We start from the raw sequence: 12,896 nt of genomic DNA on the forward strand, positions 1-12,896 counted from the left end.
TGTACCAAAAAAAATCCAAATTTTAAACATTTGAAAAGGCAATTTACTATTAAAAGTGCAAATAAAAGAATAAAATTTATTTTGTCTATTAGGTTGGCAAGGATCGAGAAGATCGCCAGTATCTAGTCAGCAGGAGAAAAAAGCACATTTATTTACAGTCTGTGGGAATTCGAAAAGGTATGACCTTTTCAAAAGGCAATTTGGCAGTATAAATTATGTATATATATATTTAAAAGGCATATAATTCTTACTCATCATAACCACTTCTGTAGATAAGTGCTTCCAGAATTTTTTTACAGAAAGTTTTTTCACAGAGTTTACAGAAATACACAGATTTGCACCAAAAATATGTACAAGGATGTTTATTGCAGCATTGTTTAAGAAAAAATTAAAGACACCTAAATGACTTCAGTAAGCTAACGAATAAGAAGTAAATTATCAGCCTTACATACAACAGAATACCACGCAACCACGAAAATCAGTACAATAGTTTTACATGTACTTATACTGGAAGATTTCTAAGACCAAATTTTAAGTGATAAAATAAGTTGCAAAATAATATGCAGAGCATTTTTCTACTATATAAAAGTAAATTAATAGATATGAATACATGGATAGGTATGATATACACATAGGTAAAAATATGGACTAACCTTTACTGTGCTATGCAGTAGTAGTTACCTCTGGGGTGTGGAATTTCAGGGGCCTTGTAATTTCTAATTCATACATATCTATATGGCTTTAATTTTTTAATAATAAACACAATTTGCTTTTTCAATCAAAACAAAAAGGTTTGAAATGAAAAATAATAAACAGAAAAAACTAATAGAAGCTGACAACCATAATAGCTAATGCATAATGAGTATTTCTGATGTGGCAGGCATGTTTCTAAGTACATACAATAACTTATTGAATCCTCACAAAACTCTCTGCAGTATATTTTATTGAGTCTCTCCATTTTACAGATGAAGACACTGAGGTACAGAGAGATTAAGTACCTTGCTTATGGTCAGTTAGTAAGTGGTGGAGTCAAGATTTGAACCCATCCTGTCTGGCTACAAGACCCTAAGACTTGGGACTATGCCTCTGCCTATTTAGGAAAAATTAAAATATGTTAGGAAGAGTATATGTTAGAAGATCCTAGTTCATAATATTCCTGAACAAACTAGCTATCCGTATACATTTTAAGCATAAAGTAGTAATGATTGTGTCTCTTTATTGGTTTTACTGTATACCAGATACCTGATTGAGGCCTTTTACCTACATTATCCCTTTTGGCTATAAAATATATCTGCAAACTCCTCATGTCTCATCACCTCCATTATTACCTCCCTGCTCCAAAACACCATCACCTGTCACCTGGAGTACTTCCATCACTTCTTTTTCTTTTTTTTTTTTTTTTCTGGTACGCGGGCCTCTCACTGTTGTGGCCTCTCCCGTTGCAGAGCACAGGCTCCGGACGCGCAGGCTCAGCGGCCACGGCTCACGGGCCCAGCCGCTCCGCGGCATGTGGGATCCTCCTGGACCGGGGCACGAACCCGTGTCCCCTGCATCATCCGTGTCCCCTGCATCGGCAGGCGGACTCTCAACCACTGTGCCACCAGGGAAGCCCTTCCATCACTTCTTAATTGGTGTCCCTGCTTCCATTCTAACAGTTTTCACAACAGAATGATCCTTTTAAGGGCATGATATGCCTTCCCCTTTTCAAGACTCTCCAATGGCTTCCCTTCTCTTTCAAAATAAAAGCCAAAGTCCTAACAACAGCCTACACCATCTGGCTCTCTACCTCACTGAGCTCATCTCCCATCTCAAACCTACAAACAAGGAATCATTAAATCACTTTTTAGATGTTATTGATCTGTAAGTGATTCTATTAGCAAATATTGAACCAGGAATCAAACTTAGTTTTATTTGACACTGGTGACTGGAATCCCTACAGTACACTATGTTCTAATAAAATGGTTACTTTTGCAGGAATATGAGCATTATTTTTGTGAGACAAAACTTTGACATCCAAATGAAATTGCTCCTTCTTTGGGAGGTCACTTAGTCTAGCATTGCTGAAATTGCTGGGAACGTGCTTTGACTCTTTTGGAAGAGACTCCAAAGCTTGAGGTATGTTCTTGTAAAAAACCATAGAAGGGAAAATCCTAAATCTTTGTACTTGTATTAGATTTAGAAAATAGATTTGTTCTGAAGAATAATTTGGAACTTAAATTGATGAAAAATATAAAAGAATTTCAAGAAAAAAATATGCTTTGGGGTGACAAAGAGTTGACTATAAAGACACGGATTTGATGATCTCCGGTGACTCACAAACTAACTCAGGAGACAATTCCAAAAGGAGAGTTGTGAGGGGTATTTGGCAGTATTTGTATGACTAGGTAATTTCCTAGATGACTACTTTTTTTTTTGCGGTACGTGGGCCTCTCACTGCTGTGGCCTCTCCCGTTGTGGAGCACAGGCTCTGGACGTGCAGGCCCAGCAGCCATGGCTCATGGGCCCCACCGCTCCGAGGCATGTGGGATCTTCCCGGACCAGGGCACGAACCCCTGTCCCCTGCATCGGCAGGCAGACTCTCAACCACTGTGCCACCAGGGAAGCCTGCTAGATGACTACTTTTAAGGCTCATGTAATGTGATGGTAATGGCTTAGATTATTATACTCTTGTTTGTGCCGACATTGGTCAAGCATTCTATGTCTTAATTATTTAAATTTTCCTATTACAGAAGAGAAAACTGAGGTACAGAGAAGTTGTTACCCAAAGTTTGCTAAAACGTGTTAGGGCTGAGGTTGGAATACGTGCAGTCTAGTTCCAGAATCTATGCTCCAAATCACTACACTATATTGCCTTTTTTTTTTTTTTTTTTTGTGGTACGTGGGCCTCTCACTGTTGTGGCCACTCCCGTTGCGGAGCACAGGCTCCGGACGTGCAGGCTCAGCGGCCATGGCTCACAGGCGCAGCCGCTCTGCGGCATGCGGGATCTTCCCGGACCGGGGCACGAACCCGTGTCCCCTACATCGGCAGGCGGACTCTCAACCACTGCTCCACCAGGGAAGCCCTATACTGCCTTTTGAAAGAGCATGGAGTCTTCAAACTTGTAGATCACATATCCTCATTCATAACCAACCAGAAGCCAGAAGACATAAGAGCTCCCTGATGAAGCAGATGCACATCAACTTTCCTGGGTAGATATCTAGCACTTGAAGCTCTCAGCTGGTGACAGAATCAGTGAGAAGCTGGAGGAATGAGTTTCAGAAAAAAATAAAGGCAGAGATGGAGAAAAGCTGCCCAGCAGAAGCAATATGTGTGCATGTACATGTTTGTATGCATGTACTACTGTACCAATGTATTATGCATATTGTAAAATATACACAAAAAGATTTAAAATGATGAGATAAAGAATAAACATAACGAACAAGATGGATTGTCTTGAGCATCCCCTGGGGGCGTGTGTCACACACCTCCATTTAGAAAATAGGCTTGGGATAACATGGTTTTGAATTCTGGCTTCACCACTTGTTACCTGAGTCATCTGGGCAAGTTGTTTATTCTTTGCCTCCGATTCTCCATCTGTTAAATCAGGATAATAACCCCTAACTTGCAGGATTGTTCGGTTTAAATGAGATGGTGTGTACAGAACCTGTAGTGCCTGGCTTTCAGCAATCTTTTTCCAGATGATTTACTTTCCCTCATAATTTAAAATTCCCGTTATTTGCTTCATGGTCTTTTTTTTTTTTTAATTAATTAATTAATTAGGCTGTGCCGGGTCTTAGTTGCTGCCTACGGGATCTTTTAGTTGCAGCATGTGGGATCTAGTTCCCCAACCAGGGATCGGACCCGGGCCCCCTGCATTGGGAGCGTGGAGTATTAACCACTGGACCACCAGGGAAATCCCTTGGTCTGTGTTTTTCAAATTTCACTACGTACTCCTATAATTAAGCTGGAGGCAGCCCTGCAGTTTGACTTGGTGCGTCTAGGTGGCGCTAGATTAATAGCTTTTTCATGCTGCATCATTCCAAACATGGTGCAGCTGTGTGTCTGACAGCAAAGAAAACTGCGCAGGAGACATGGGGAAGAACCAATGTACATTTTCCTTTGTGCAAAACACTATAGGGACTGGGAGGAAGGGAGGACTTAATGACTGTCCAGACACTTAAAAAATGAATGGCCTGACTGTTGAGCAATCGTATGTCTGTGAACAAAAGTTCCCTTTTACATGAGCTGTTTGCCATTGCCCTTTGAGATTGGAATTGGGCTTGAAGACTCTACGTGTATTTTGAACTATTTTTATCTGTGCCTTTCCACAGGTAACTTTTTCCTAACAGGGTTCCTTGGCTACGTTCAGCCTCATTTATTGCCAGTGACTGAAAATTTCACCTTTGACCCCAACTTTGGGCTTTTGTTTCTTCTTTCCCCTCCTCTCAGAACGCTAAGATGGTTGGATTTCTTTGGCACAAAGCTAACCAGAAAATAAACGTACTTGAAGGCATATCAGTCAGATTTCTGACAAACAGATGACATCTTCTTATTAGGATAATTTGAAAAGGGTTTGTTTACAAAGGAACAAATTTCAAAGGGTTGGAAGGGGGCTGGGTCACAACCGCAAGGCATCGTGCAACGACCCAGGGCTAACAGCAGGGGAACTGTTGCTCTCCCTTGGTCCACAGAGATGAAGGGTTCATTACAACTTGGAAGGAGAGCTGTGTAAAGTAGGCCATCTTGACAGGAACAGTGAATTTCTATCAAAGAACAGCCAGCCCAAGGCAACCTCATGGGAAACCAGAAGAATAAATCTTCTGACTTCACTCTACTCCCTCCATTCTCCAGCTGGGATTCCAATGGCCAAATCCAACCAGAAGCTAGAAGACATGGGAGCTCATTGATGAAGCCCATGCACAGCAACTTTCCTGGGTAGATATCTGACACTAGAGGCTATCAGCTGGTGCAGAGAATCAGTGGGAAGATTGGGGAATGAGGCTCATTAAAAAAGGCAGACCTACTAGAGATTGAGGATATGGGGAGGGGGAAGGATAAGCTGGGACAAAGTGAGAGAGTGGCATGGACATATATACACTCCCAAATGTAAAATAGATAGCTAGTGGGAAGCAGCCGCATAGCACAGGGAGATCAGCTTGGTGCTTTGTGACCACCTAGAGGGGTGGGATAGGGAGGGTGGGAGGGAGGGAGACGCAAGAGGGAAGAGATATGGGAACATATGTATGTGTATAACTGATTCACTTTGTTATAAAGCAGAAACTAACACACCATTGTAAAGCAATTATACTCCAATAAAGATGTTAAAAAAAAAAAAGGCAGAGATCAAGGAAAGCTACCCAGCAGGAGCAATCTGACTAGGACGCCACTGCTGGATGAAAGCCCTGCTTTCACTCTGCTTCTAATCTCATGCCTTCATCTTCCGGTTGCATTCTTTTTTTTTCGTTTTAACATCTTTATTGGAGTATAATTGCTTTACAATGGTGTGTTAGTTTCTGCCTTATAACAAAGTGAATCAGCTATACATATACATATATCCCCTCTTGCGTCTCCCTCCCCCCACATCCCACCCCTCTAGGTGGTCACAAAGCACCGAGCTGATCTCCCTGTGCTATGTGGCTGCTTCTACTAGCTATCTATTTTACATTTGCTAGTGTATATATGTCCATGGCACATCGGTTACATTCTTGGGAGCAAAGTCCTGGGTGGGAGCATCCAATTGGCTGAGGCTAGTTCACTTACTAGTTTATCCTCTTTGCCAAGGGGTGGGGACAGGGAATATTGCCTCCTTTGGCTTCCCTGATGGGAACTGGGCTGCTACCTTCTTTTAAGACTCGCACATTTGGGGATTTCTAGATATTCAGAAAGAGCTCAAAAAAAAGGCAGTTTGGGCTTCCCTGGTGGCGCAGTGGTTGAGAGTCCGCCTGCCGATTCAGGGGACACAGGTTCGTGTCCTGGTCCAGGAAGATCCCACATGCCGCGGAGCGGCTGGGCCCGTGAGCCATGGCCGGTGGGCCTGCGCGTCCAGAGCCTGTGCTCCGCAACGGGAGACACCACAACAATGAGAGGTCCCCGTACCACAAAAACAAACAAACAAACAAACAAAAAACCAGGCAGTTTCACTGCAACGAGAAGCACACCACAACAAAGAGAAGCCCCTGTTCGCCGCAACGTGAGAAAGCCCACGCGCAGCAGCAAGACCCAACGCAGCCAAAAAAAACAAATAAATTTTAAAAAAAGACAAGGCAGTTTTCTGTCTCCTCTAAAAAAAGACAAATCGCCATTAACAAGTAACCTCCTAAATATCCTTTATAATCTGCAACAGCAAGCCCGTCAGACAAGAGTATAGAGATTTGGTTTTTATTTCCAGTTCTGTCTTTTCTCTCTCATTTCCTTCCTTCCCCATTTCCTGATCTTAGGAAGGTCCCTTTATCTCTCTAGATTTTTTTTTAAGTTTTCTCTTAACTTGTTTATTTATTTATTTTCTTTATATTTTTGGCTGCATCGGGTCTTAGTTGCAGCACGCGGGCTCTCTCGTTGAGGCGTGCGAGCTCAGTAGTTGTGGCACACGGGCTTAGTTGCCCTGCGGCATGTGGGATCTTAGTTCCTCGACCAGGGATCGAACATGCATTCCCTGCATTGGAAGGAGGATTCTTTACCACTGGACCACCAAGGAAGTCCCTCTCTAGATCCTTATACAAGAAAGCAGGCCTAAGATTCTCAAATCTAGTCGGGGGTTCAACTGTTGGGCCGCCAAATAATATAATCAGCCCATCCAAGAGAAGGCCCTAATCAATGTCTTCCTGATAGAACCCCTTGGGCTGTTAATACCTAAACTTCATTGAGCATGCATTTCTCTCAATACAATGTTGGGTGTTTTTTTTGGTTTGTTTTTTTTGTTTTAGCAGCTGCTGTTTATATTTATGTCTGTAAAATGCAGTGTAACATTTTTTAATGGATAGATTAATAAATGAGACAGACATAAGAAGCTTCTGCACACTGTGCTTTTTGGTGTGCATTCACAAAGAACATCAATATTTCCTCTGAGAAGCCCACTCACATTTTTCTCGAAACCTCCTTGTCTCCAGTCTTGAATCTTGTTCCTTCCATGCCCCTAATCATCTGGCCGTACCATTAACTGCTGCTCATGAATTGGTATAGACCCATGCCTCAGGGCTTCTCTCCCTCCAGGTCAAATGCCAGGGAGGTGTAAGGCTTGAAGTTTTGCCTCCTGGGAGCATTTCCCTTCTTCACCCCTTGGATTCGGTATAGCTGCTCAATCTACAGTGAATCTTGCATTACTGGATCCAGACCAATCCAAAATTACATTTCTCATCCTCGATCAAGCATCTTTATACTCTGTTCACACACAGATTTCCCAGTTTTTCCAATATAAACTAGAAATCTAGGAGTTCTTTGGCCTTCTCTGGCTTTTGACTTTGTCATTGCCAGCCCCCTCCCAGGGTCATGCTGAAATCTGACAATCTTGGGGATTGGTGGGGAAGGATGAAGAGAACTGGCTTCATCTGGCAAGGCAACTCCCTCAAGTGAAAAAGCATCTTCAATCAAGAAAAGGACCGTTTCATTAGACAAGCTAGGAAAGATTTCTTAGCCTGCAAGGGAGATTCAATGAGATTTAAGGGTTTAGCATTCTTAAGGTCCTCTAAATCCTCTCACATATTTCCATGTCAATTTTCCAGCATTCAGTCTAACCCAATAATGCCACAATATGCACCTAAAAAACCTGTCAGGGTTGTGAATACCACTGATACTGTAATTCATCAGCACACAGGATCAGACCAAAGTCTGAGTTTATCTTTGACCATCTCAGATCAGCGGAGGCAGGTGACTTTTTTCACCATTAAGCTATTCACTATAAGAAGCAGCCATCTCATTGGCCATCACTGAACTCTTAATGCCCTTCATACTGTTCTCCTTAAATCATATTCTCAATCGGCATTCGAGGTGACCATAAGCAATGGTTTAAGCATCAGTTTTGCCACTGTATTTCTAAGGGGGAGTTTTAATGTCATTCAACCATTCCCAATTTTATCACTTTTCCTGAGGGTCAGTTGCCTGCAGCTCACTTTGTGGTACCAATTTCTGAATCAGTCAGAGTTCTTGGGGTAAAAGAAAAAGACAGTGGGAAATCATCAGGAAACTCATAGAATTGACAGTCTGGAGAGGAATGCTTGGATAAAGTAGGGAAAGTAGGGAGGCAAGGCAGCCACTGTTGGGCCTAGTCACCATGGCAAGAGTGTACTAGTCACTGGACACAGCCAGAAATGCTGGTAGATTACAGCACTACACATCTCACCTCCCAGGCTCTTTTTCTTTAGTCCTTCAAGATTCAAAGCCCCAGGTGAGAGCATCTGCTGGATCACGTGCCCATGACCTGGCTTTTTCAGGGGATGGAGAGAGGGAGGGAAGGTTTTTACACTAAGGCTCTACACTAATACTCACACAATGAGAACTGGAGAGAGTTTGGGATGCTGAGTAGTGAAAATCCCTCCTTGCCTGTCAATCAGTCATGGAAAGAGCTTTCACTAAGAGTCCAGAAGCTATTTTCTATCTCTCACTCCCTCACTTGCTTTCCCTCTCTTTACTCCCTCCCTTACCAGATTTTGAGAAAATCACTGTACCTCTCTGGTCCTCTGGCGGAGAGAGTTGGACTAACATATTTACGGTTCATCTATGCCTAACACTCTATGATCTCAACCTCTCAAGAATCTAGTAAGAAAGGTGTTATGCTTACATTAGAAGTTTAATAAATGAAGAATCCAACATCTTTCCTTTTCTCTGAGTAATTTTAAATGATCATTTTATTTATTATTTATTTATTTATTTATTTTTGCGGTACGCGGGCCTCTCACTGTTGTGGCCTCTCCCGTTGCGGAGCACAGGCTCTGGACGCGCAGGCCCACCGGCCATGGCTCACGGGCCCAGGTGCTCCGCGGCATGTGGGATCTTCCCAGACCGGGGCACGAACCCACGTCCCCTGCATCGGCAGGCGGACTCCCAACCACTGCGCCACCAGGGAAGCCCTAAATGATCATTTTTGACCCAGTTTCTCATTGTACATGAAATTTCTACATATGTCAGCAAATTATAATATTTATGGAATTCCTCCCATAATATTAGATATTGAAGTATTTTGACCTTACTTGCCTTTTGACATTTCATGTTGATTTCAACAGCTCCCTCAGTACCCACGCCCACTAAGTTAAAATGCATATAAAAATCAAGGTGATGGGGCTTCCCTGGTGGCGCAGTGGTTGAGAGTCCGCCTGCCGATGCAGGGGACACGGGTTCGTGCCCCGGTCCGGGAAGATCCCACATGCCGCGGAGCGGCTAGTCCCGCGAGCCACGGCCGCTGAGCCTGCGCGTCCGGAGCCTGTGCTCCACAACGGGAGAAGCCACAACAGTGAGAGGCCCGTGTACTGCAAAAAAAAAAAAAAAAAAAAATCAAGGTGAACCATGGGAAGAACAGTGATAAAGGAAGTTAATATTCCAAGAGGCCTTAGGGTCTTATCAAGGTTGATGCATCAGTTTTACTCTAAATGTCTTATCTATCTAATTATTTCACCAGTTTGATTAAATGAAACTAAAATTGGTATTGATGAAAAGAGAAAGCACAATCAAAGAAGCAGATAAGCAAATAACTGAACGCAAATAACTTTTAATTATCCTCACTTAATAAAGTTAAGGAATAGTGTCAGGTGCCAACATTACTTTGTCAAATCAAAGGGCAGTGTCGGGATAAAAACAAAAAAATCACAGAATGTTTTTAAAATTGCAGTCAATTTCAAAATTGTTAAACAATTTTATATGAATTTGGTTTCAAAACAACCCTGTATCCTGGGTCATGAATACGTTCAGACCCTCTAATGGAAACCCAATTCTTTGAATCACTCCATATGTATTACTCATTTGTAGAATCCTACTGAAGTCCCCAGGCTTCCCCAAACACAAAGAAATAGGTGGGCTTCCAGGTATGGCAGTTATACCTGGCTAGATTAAACTACTATATATAAAATAGGTAACCAACAAGGACCTACTGTAGAGCATAGGGAACTATATTCAATATCTTGTAATAACCTATAATGGAAAAGAATCTGAAAAAGAATCTATATATATGAATCACTTTGCTGTACACCTGAAACTAACACAACATTATAAATCGACTATACTTCAATAAATTTTTTTTTAAAAAATGCTGTCCTATATGGAATCATAATAGGAAAACTAGCAAACAGCTTTTTTTTTTTTTGGCTGCGTTCGGTCTTCATTGCTGCGTGCAGGCTTTCTCCAGTTGCAGCGAGCGGGGGCTACTCTTCGTTGCGGTGCGCGGGCTTCTCATTGTGGTGGCTTCTCTTGTTGTGGAGCACGGGTTCTAGGCACGCGGGATTCAGTAGACGCAGGGCGCATAGGAACAAACACTGGGTAGTGATATAAAGTAACAAATACATGCAGAAGAGATGTGAACAGCACATTCATTGCAGACAAAGAGCTTGCAGGTGAGGGAAGAGTCAGTAATGTCATTACTAATATCATCATGATCATTAGATGATGATCATGATGTGTTATTCTCATATGGACTTTGCACAATGGATTTGCTCATGTCTCCGGAGTCATTTTATGTTCAATTGATTAGGGACACCTACTTTAGAAAATGATTGGATTGTTTTCATGTCCCTCGTGGCTTTGAACAAACAGGCTACAGTTGTAAATTTTAACTTGAAAAAAGAGTAGGGACCATAGTAGCAGAGAGATTTTATGATCAATTTTTATTATACTGTTTTGTTATACTGAAAGGCAATAACGACTTTTGGCATTTATAGAGTCCTTTGTATTTTCAAAGCACTTAGTAATCATTAATTTCTTTATCTCGTTTCCATCTCAAATGAGATAGGTTGGTTAGCATGGCAGGGTTGCAGAAGGAAAACACAATCAGACAATAAAAGATTATAAACTTGGGGGCTTCCCTGGTGGCGCAGTGGTTGAGAGTCCGCCTGCCGATGCAGGGGACACGGGTTCGTGCCCCAGTCCGGGAAGATCCCACATGCCGCGGAGCGACTGGGCCGGTGAGCCATGGCCACTCACTGTTTTTGTTTCTTTCTTATTTCAGGGCACCTCAACATTTCTATTTCCAGGAAAGTGATTATAATAAGCCAACAGCTGGGACAGGCATGGGGGCTCTCACCACGCGTACTGATGCTAGTAACTAATAAAAGCTAACATTTATTGAACACCGAGCCAGGTACTGTGCTACAGCACTCTATATCCATTACCACGCTTCATCTAAACAACAAAGCCATGAGATAGGGGCTGCTACTACCACCATTTAAAAGAGGAGGCAACTGAGGCTTAGAGAGGCTGAGGAATTTGCTCACAATCAACAGTAATGGAGTGACTCCCACATCGCTGGATTCATTCTTCTATTGCTTGCCAGGTGATTTGCTTATTCCTTAACAGTAACACACTGTGTAACAATTGAGGATGACCTGGGAATCCATGAACTTCCTGGTTCTCTGGAAGAAAGGATGCCGAACTCCAGTTAAAGAATGCCGGAGGGTGAAATTGGTAATGGTGAGTGCCCAGTCCGCACGACCCAGACTCCAAATACTCAGAAAAGTTCCAGGAAAAGGGCTTGTTTCTCTCTTGTTCTGGAGACAAGATTCCCATAGTTCATCTTCTGGACCCTGAGTAGGTCCCATCTTTATAAGCCATAGAATTGTTACCAGTGGAGCAGCCTTAAGAGAAGAAGCGTGTGTTTTCCTATTTGCTTAAGGTGAGGGCAGAGCCCTTGCTTAGCAGATGTGGTCAAATACAACAATCATAAGTAGGTCACGAGGACTTTCCAAGTCGTATCTAAAGAGAGGCATTCACCACAAAGATGATTGTAGCTTTCACCAAGAACTAGAAATGAGCAGGAAAGGCGTTCACTAAACTGTGATTTTTGAGAACATACAGTATATGTGTCCTAAGCTCAAGGGGAAAATATTGCTATGGAAATTATTATTGGGACAGTGCTTCTAAACCAGGCCCTGGGCAGCCGTAAACAATGTCTACAGCCTCACAGGGCCCTCACGTCACTCAGCCTCTAGAAGTATCCGGCAGTCCTAGGGAGCACCAGGGATGATTGTTGAGACAGTGGTGAACTTTGAACCTCTGTGATTTCCCTGTTTGCTTAATGCCTGATAGCCTCTGATCTGCTAATAAATCTCCTTTATGCACAGCTTGACCTCTGTGCTTCCAAAGGGAGGGATTGGAATCAGCCTATGGGGGAAGAGATGGCTGTAGGATTCTGGGTGAGAGCTTGAGCAAACGAAAGTGTACTCAAGAAAGATAACCTCGCCTTTTGCAACTCATCTGCCTCTGACATAAAGGTTGGATCATATTTATTTACCCTTTTTCTACCTCCTAAAATTGTGTGTGAATTTCCCAATCTTGTTTTCTAACGCTGACATTTACCAGAACACAAAATAAAAAGCCTCAGGTTTGAAAACTTGAGATTTCTGTCCCTATCTAAGCTCTGAAAAATTCTAGGCTCTGCTTAAAATCAACAGCTGCCAGAGTAAATGATTAACAGAAGGATGACTTCGATGGAAACGTGGTTTATATGACAACAGAGAAGAGAGATTACCCTTGAATGTGATGATCAGCATTTCACGCTCTAGTTCAGATTCTGGTCTTCACGTAGGACCCCATCTACCTTCTTCATATGCCTCAGTTGAAAGGGTAGGGTGGGAAAGGGGGTGGAGAGGGGATCAGAGGTAGTCTTCACTGATTTCACAATTTCCCCGAGGGCCTGAATGTTTGAACAAATACTTAGCAGTTACATAGCAAGAAAACACCCCCAAATCAATATTTTAACAAAGTCCCATCACCATCTGTT

The sequence above is a fragment of the Leucopleurus acutus genome (assembly GCF_964270905.1).
Source record: "Leucopleurus acutus genome assembly, chromosome: X".
NCBI classification, from domain to species: domain Eukaryota; kingdom Metazoa; phylum Chordata; class Mammalia; order Artiodactyla; family Delphinidae; genus Leucopleurus; species Leucopleurus acutus.